Source organism: Microtus pennsylvanicus, chromosome X, assembly GCF_037038515.1.
Source record: "Microtus pennsylvanicus isolate mMicPen1 chromosome X, mMicPen1.hap1, whole genome shotgun sequence".
Classification (NCBI taxonomy): domain Eukaryota; kingdom Metazoa; phylum Chordata; class Mammalia; order Rodentia; family Cricetidae; genus Microtus; species Microtus pennsylvanicus.
Genome location: NC_134601.1, coordinates 23,952,326 through 23,960,808, shown reverse-complemented (window position 1 = coordinate 23,960,808; position 8,483 = coordinate 23,952,326).

Sequence of the window (8,483 nt, the reverse complement as noted above, 5' to 3'; positions counted from 1 at the left end):
CCAAATCAGTATTCTAGCTTTGCTCTGGGAAAAGTGAAGGGAGAGTAGCAGTCAGGGAGTGTTCTTTGCTTTGCAAGTGCTGTCTTCAATTCTTATAAATCCTTAATCCAGCCCTTGATAGGCAGGTGGAGACGAAATTGATTTTTTTCAAATGTTTTGCTCTAATAAAAATACAGAATGTAAGAAATGTAAGCATCTTCACTTATTTTCAGAGATATGGGACCTTATTTATTTCAGTATCCAAATTAGGGCAAGGAAAACAGTTAAAGAACATCCATCAAAAATAGTAAGGGGGTGTTAAAACATGTGTACTGATGACAAACTCAAACTCACTGACAACTGCTAGTTTATTGCATGGCCCGTGTGCTATGAGTTCTTATTTTGTTTTCAGTGAGCATGGTTACTGATGAACACTGAAACTTAAATTGAACCTGAATCCACCAAACTTTGAACGCCTAGTGTCATGCCTAGTGCAAGAATGCTGGAGTCTGTGACCAAGGGTAACTGGAGGAAATGCTAGTGAGACAATTACGAGACACCAGAAGCATCATCACAAATGGATCTTTTCTTAGACTTCTTTTGCTACACTGTTCCTTTCTGAAGGAGAAGTTCTCCTGAGCTTTTGTCCCTTAAAAGGGCTATTTCCTCTTTGGTCTACACCACCAGTTTTATCATTGTGTATAGGATAATGAATTATTTACTTCATGGTAATAAATCTGAATATTGACTTCTGTGACCCAGACACTCATGACAAACAGCTGCAGTCATTGTGCCATGAGGACTCGGAGCAAATGAAGCCATCTGACAGACTGAATTAGGATTTCGGGTGTGGATTTTATTTTCCAGATGTGTTTTAATATTTATGCTTCAGGTTTTCCTCTTAGAAAATAGAAAATTACAATCTTAATGAAGGCTGGCTATGGAAAGTGTTCCCTGTAGCAGATCCAAACAAGTACAAAGATGGTCATGCCCATTGAGACTGGCAGCCAAAGGAGTGACAAAAAATCTGTGGGAGGGGACTTTGGCAAGCAACAAAGTCCAGGAAATTACTCCAAACCTCACTTTTGTAATGGTCTCTAAATTTTCAGCAACTGAAAACCACACTGCAGCAGCCAATTGGTAATAAATTTAAAGTACCAGAAGATGATTTCAGAGAAAGAAATTGCAGCCATGGAACAACATATTTCTAAGATCAATGGGACATATCTGTCTTCCCGGAATAGGATACACTTCTGGAAAATAAAGTAATGATCTGAGAAGGCGGAGCAGAAACTCTTTTTAATATCTTCCTCTTACTCTTTCTTAGAGCAATGGGATGAGAGTTAAGTGTTGTAGATTTCTTGGAGGTTTCAGATGGAAACTAAAAAGAATAGCATTTATAATTCACATATTTCTGTCTCTCAAATCTTTTGCTTTTATGAAAAATGCATAGCATTTATATCTACTTAATGTACTATATTTATAAGAAGCATTGGAGAAGTTCCCATTACAATGGTTTGTGCATCTGTGCGTGCAATAGACAAGAATTAACACATGCAAAGAAAAGACATCTCATTTGCCCAATGTGAGTAAAATTAACATTGTCAAACACGGTCAAAGATCAATACACCAATGATTTAACAGCAAGGTAAGCAAGGTGAATTGAAAGTCAAGAAGCCTTTTGATAAAACACTATGATTTTCTGCTTTACTCTGAATATTTCAATCACCTAAATTGAAAAATATAGAATTTTTCATTTGTCCTGTCTTTTTCACAAAAAGAAATTTGAAAAACTCAGAGGTTGTTGAGCTCTTTACAGATTAATTCAGCATGTGTCTGTGCCAAAGTTTAAACGTAGTCATATAGATTCCCCAGTTTAAGCTATGAGTTCTAGCTATGTCCATTAGTACAGTCTGTCATGCACTCATTCTACAAGCATTTAACTAGTATTTAATTACAGCATGGTACCACAGCAGAGAAGAGTGACAAGGGAAAGTAAGTCATGTCTCTCTCACAGTCTATTAGCAATATAGAGGCTATAGGCAACATTTGCTTTCGTGATTCATTCCAAACTGATGAAATTAAGTTTTTGAGAATCAGATTTGACCCCGGAGAATATAAAGTAGAATCATTGATCAAAGACCACCTTGAGAAATTCATTACTAAGTAAAATGTTCTCCACACTAGGTTTTGAAATTTGAAGAAAAATAGAATGAGCCCCATACAACTTGAGCAAATTCTCTGAGCAAAGAGCAAGCACAGCCAATACTGATCCACCTAATCCCAGGATTACAGGCAATCCCAAGAGAAAGGGAAGATTTGTTTTAAGTGGGATTTTGCTACATGAGAATGGCCTGAAGTCCTGTGGATTCCCTTATAGAACACTTTTCTCTGATTTATTACCTATTTGAACACCCCAGGTGGTGATATCAGATGCAGAGAATATAGAAATTTGACCACAAAAATTTTTTAATTCATTTTCACTTTTTCCAACCTGTTGTGCTCTGCATATAGTTACACATTTGGGAAAATAGAGCCAGTGAATGAACTGTTGTAGTGCCTTTACAGAGTGCTTATCTGATACTATTCAAAAAAATGGAAACTGCTCAGCTCCATAAGATAAGGGCAATCTAACCTTGCCTGTGGTCCTATATATCTTATTTAGAAAATGTACAATCCTTGTATTGTAGAGAATTACCTGCAAAATGTGAATTTCCGTTAAAAGGCTCTTACCTTTCAAATTTCCATTTGCAAAAGCAATTTGGGTGCATGGGGAGTTGTATTATGAGGTGTAAACCAGGTACATATCATTTAAAATGCAAAATGAAAGCTTAATATTCCTTTGAAGATTGCATGAGAGTTTAAAAAGAATTATAAAGGTTAGAAAGAATGAGGTATTGCCCGCACTGAGAAAGAAAAAAAAAGATACTGCCAGTTTAACAGTTTAAAGTTATCAAATTCATTTTGTCTAAAAAAATAGTATGTAATTCATTCTAAGTAATTAAGCATAAATTATAGCACAGGGATTAATATCTTCTGGTGATTTACCTCTATTATGGAAGTGATTGTTAATTCTCACTGCTAATTTTTATGATCCTTTCTTTTGCCTCTTTTTATCCCTTTCTTTTTTCTGGGCTGGTATTTGTTAACAATTGCCTATAATATTAATATATTAACTTAGCTTTCCAGACACTGGTTTCAGATCTGCTTTCTGTATGTCTTAGTTACTTTTTTATTTCTGTGAAGAGATACCATGACCAAGATAAGTTATGAAAGAGCTTATTGATGGCATACAGTTTCAAAGGGTGAGTACATGTCCATCATGGTGGTGAGCATGGCAGCAGACAGGCAAGCATGACACTGGTGGTAGTAGCTGGGAACTTATATGTTGAGACAACAACCATGAGGAAGAGAGAAAGAGCTATCTGGGAATAGTGTAGGCTTTTGAAATCTCAAAGTCCACCTCCAGTGGCACACCTCTTCCAACAAGACTAGGCCACCTCCAACAAGGCCACACCCCCTAAACCTTCCCAGACAGTTCTACAAACTGGTAACCAAGAATTTAAATGTATGAGCCTATGGCAGCCATTCTCATTAAAACCACTTTAGCTTAGCGCACTGTGACAAAAGTGTGTGGGGCCTGTTGGTCCCCATCTGGTGTAATCTCTGTTTGCTTCATTTTGGCTCCAAGATTACTCTGACTAAAACATGCAGGTCCTGTGCTAAAATACCTGGCTCATTTACTTAAACTATTGTAATAGTTGTTGACAATGCCCAAATGTGTCACTCTCAAGACTATTGGAATTTTGACAGATATCTCATAGCAGTACAGCATTTTAATAAAAAATAATAGTAACTGTTTTGTTTTGAACTTACTAAAGGTCAAACAATGCAACAACTGTTTCATATATCCTATCTGGAATCCTTATAATACAGTTCAGAAATGGAAAAAAATATGAGTTTCAAAGAGTCTGTAAAAGGTGTGGTAAAGGATAAAGATAGTGAGAAGCATGCTAGTATTCAAACAGAGGTCTTTTCGTCTGTTATATTCATGCATGAAATCTAATAAAATTTGATGCTATATGGCAATGTGGAATGAAAGGGGTTTCTAGTGACAGGAGAGGGAAAAACAGAAGTTCTACTGCTTGGGATACCATGGAAAAGGTATTATCTCTGTCTTCAAATATGAATGAGGTTAAATTGAGATGATAAGATAGTTGAGATAAGGGATATAATTCTTTCAAAAGAGATTCTTTTTTATTTAGAGATTGAAAAAGAAAATTACTACCCAAACTGTTACAAACAAATATATGCATAATATTTAAAAAGTATTTTTATTTTCATTTTAAACTTATTTTATGTCTATTAATGTTTTGTCTGCATGAACATCTATGTAACACATGCATGCCTGGTACCCAGAAAAACCATAGAGTGTGGTAGATCTCTTAGAGCTGTAGTTGCTGACAGTTATGAATTACCCTGTAGGTATTTGGAGTTGAACCTCAGTCCTCTGGAAGAACAGTCAGTGCTCTTAAATGCTGAGCCATCTCTAGTGGCCCTGTGTTGACCAGGGTTTCTCTACCACCCAGATCCACAGCTGTTCAGCCCCAAAGAAACACAGAGGTCTACATTAATTATAAACTGGTTGGCCTGTTATCTCAGTCTTCTTATAACTCTTATAACTTATTTTAGCCCATAATTCTTGTCCATCTTAGCCATATGGCTTGGTACCTTTCATTGACGAGGCATTCTTATCTTGCTTCCTCTGTATATGGGTGACAACAGTATACTGCATCCTTCCTCTTCCCAGAATTCTCTTGTTCTCATTGTTCCACCTCTACTTTCTTCCTGGTTGCCCCATCTATACTTCCTGCCTGGCTACTGGCCAATCAGCATTTTATTAAAATAATACAAATGACAGGATAAAAGACCATTGTCCCACAGCACTTCCCACCTTTTATTTTTAAAGCAAGAACTCTGAATCTAATATAATTTGTTTAGCTTTTAGTCCAGACCATTATACATAACATATTGTAACCAACACTTTAAACAAAGAAAAATATCCATAATCCATTTTTTGGGAATGTTGTCATGGTTTTGCAGAATACTTCCTGCAAACTGGGGGTGCTGATAATCTTATGGGGACCTAAAAATATTTAGAATTATGATCAAGTCTTGACTGGAGTATTCTGTGAGGTTTGATCATCTCAGACAGCAGTCTTGAAACTGTTCTGGATGTAGAACTCAGAGAAAACTCCAACAGAGTTCCTTTGAAAAGTTGGATCATCTAGGCCATCCACCCCATCAAAGATTCTTCAGGGGGTCTTCCTTGATCAAGCCTGATCTTTCTTCACCTAGAATGAATCCACAGCCTCTCATTTCCTGTGGAAACAAAAACAAAACCTCTTCTCCAAAGTAATATATTTATTAGCTCAAATTTTGAAGTCAAAGTATTTTCAAAATATATATGTTAGATTAATCCAGCAGTATTTGTAATCAAATGCTTTTTAGCAGCTTTTGCTATTTTCTCAGCCATCAAACAATTTAAAGACAACACAATAACATACAGTACCCAGACTCTGTGTAGTTTGCATCTTTACATGGCTATATTTTAAACTCTATTTTTTGTATTTTTATTTTTAATTTTTGGCTTTTTGAGACAGGGTTTCTCTATGTATCTTTGGCTGTCCTGAAATTCACTCTGTAGACCAGGCTGTCCTTGAACTCACAGAGATCTACCTGCCTCTGCCTCCCAAGTGTTAAGATTAAACGTGTTTGCTACCACAACCAACTATTCTCTTTCTTTTGTATTTTAAAGTCTTTATCCTTTTTCCCAATTATACACATATTTTTTAACACACTTTAAACTGTTAAGAGGGTTTATTTTTCATCTGAATGTATCTTTACTGTATACCCCTCTTTTTCTGAACACATGAGTCTTTAATTTGCTAATCAATATGGATAGGATTAAAGTTGTGTCTTTGATGGCTAGATCCACCCCATTCCTTAGCTTTCTGAGAGTCTAGCCTCAGAGCAAAAGTACCTGTTGGAGCCACGTTTATTGGCACAACTCTATGGAGTTTCAAGGTCCATGCCACCACCAAGAAGCATGCTGTTGGCTATTCATAAACACCATTTACGTGTTTGCTAGCAGGTCTTCTTTAAAAATCTGCATGTTTTTGCAGTTAAAGTTGAATCAGGAGCCTCCCTTAAGGAGCCATAGCCTCCCAATAGCAATCAGAGCCAATCTGAAAAGAAATCTTGTTAAATTTTGTCTTTTAGTGTCTAGAACTCCATTCCAAGCTTTCTCAGTTTTTACATGGTTTTAGTCAGCCTCACATGGGGCGCCAATTTTTAGTATGAGGTTGCTTATTTGTTCCCTTCTGCTCATCCCTGAAATATTTTTCCACAGCAACTCTGCATAATCTTTTGTCAATGTACCACCTCATCTGAAATTATTCTAATAAATTTTATCCTCCAGCACACTGAACTGGATGTCTAAGACAAAATTTGTAGTTTATCATATAAATATGCCTATTTAATATTTAGCTTTTCCTCATTATTTCTTTATCACATACATTTTAATAAAAATCGGGGTTTATACACATATGTTCTAAAGTAAAAAAGTGGCTTCATTCTATACATTAAATCAGTATTATTCCAAAACAAATCTAGCATTATACTGAAAGTTTCAATGTTCACCTACTACCAAATACTATATTTCCTCTAACTAATTCCCAGGAATCCACAAGGATGACCTCAGCTAAGATTCTAAGTAATAGAGGAGAGGGGGGCAGATCTTAACTTTACCTGTAGTCAGACTGATGAATATTTTAAATATCACCAAGGAATCTTCGTCTAGCATCTCATGGAAACAGAAGCAGAGACCTTCATCAGAGCACTGGACTGAGCTCCCGAAGTCCAGTTGAAAAGTGGGAGCAATGAGAATATGAGCAAAATGGTCAAGACCATGATGGGTACACCCACTGAAGAAATCTATCTGAGCTAATGGGAGCTCAACAACTCCAGCTGGACTGGAAAGAAACAAGCATAGGACCAAACTAGTCCCTCTGAATGTGGTTGACAGTTGCATGGCTGGGGCAGACTGAGGACCACTGGCAGTGGCACCAGGATTTATCCTTAGTACATGTACTGGCGTTTTTGGAACCTGTTCTCTTTGGCTGGATACCTTGCTCAGCCTAGTTATAGTAGTGAGGGCCTTGGACCTTCCACAAAGCAATATGGCTTAACCTCTGAAGGTAACCTCTGATGGTAAGTGGGGTGGGGGTGGGGTAAGTGGAGTAATGGGAGGAGAGGAGGGAGGGAGAACAGGGATTGGTATTTATAATGAAAAAAGTCTGTTTTCTTTAAAAAAAAATAAATTTAAAAATGGAAAAAAAGAGACATCATAGATAAGTTCCCACTGTCTCTTGCATTTGAATCTACTTGAAAGTTTGTGTTTGGGATTTATTCTATTACAAATATATCAGATGCTACCAAAATGTATATATGAGTGAAGAAAGAAGAAAATCGCAGTACAATTAGTATCTAGTCATCTATAGTGAGAAGTTGAAACTCAAAAATAGTATGAAAGAGGGTTGTAATTATGACACTGAAACTGAGCTTGACAGACTTCAACTAACAGAATGATTCAACATCAAAGTCACTTTTAACAAGAATGAACACTTGCTAGATTTCCGGCATTATGCTGGTTTATCAGGATTTACAAGTGAAAGTTGTGGTACAGTTTGAATGGAGTGGTAAAACAACATAAAATAGAAGAAGGGAAAGAAATCAGTAACAAATGTCAGACTAGAGCTGTGCACAAAGAGCTTTGGGAAACACAAAGAAAAGCTGCTTACCTAAGTAGGTGAGCATTGTGATGGGAATAGAACACAGAGGATGGAATTTCAGGCTGGAGAAGAGTCTGGGGAAAAGGTCACCATGGAACATGATGGTTACTCAAAGTGGTAGGTAAATGATATCCAGTTACTTTAAGACTTCTCCGTGCCTACACTCAAGGAAACAAACAGGGACGAGAAGACATGGAGACAGAGGTCATGATTCAGATCAGACTTCAGATCATGAATGGTCTTGTAATTTTGTTACTAAAGAGAGCCAAAGAAGGATTTTTATTACAAGAAGGGAAACTCTATCCTTAGAAATACTATTCCATTGGGACTGGGGGAAGGGGCTTGGAGAAAGAGGAATAAGAAGAGAGAAAGGAGATGGCAAGAAACTGACAGAAAGCAAGAGATGAAGGAAATGATCAAAGGATGAGATCTTCAGAGGTAAATCATTGATGGTGTAAACTGTTAGGGATAGTATTACTAGCAATGAAGAACAGAAAGCAACAGAAACCTGAAATACCTTTCATTTTTTCTTTAAGTAGATCAAAGTTGTACTCAGTTTCTGCTATTAGCTACACCATCATCTGTTGCCAGGTGTTTTTCCACCATCAGCTATGAGACTAGCTTGAAAGTGCCCACCAGGCACACACAGCT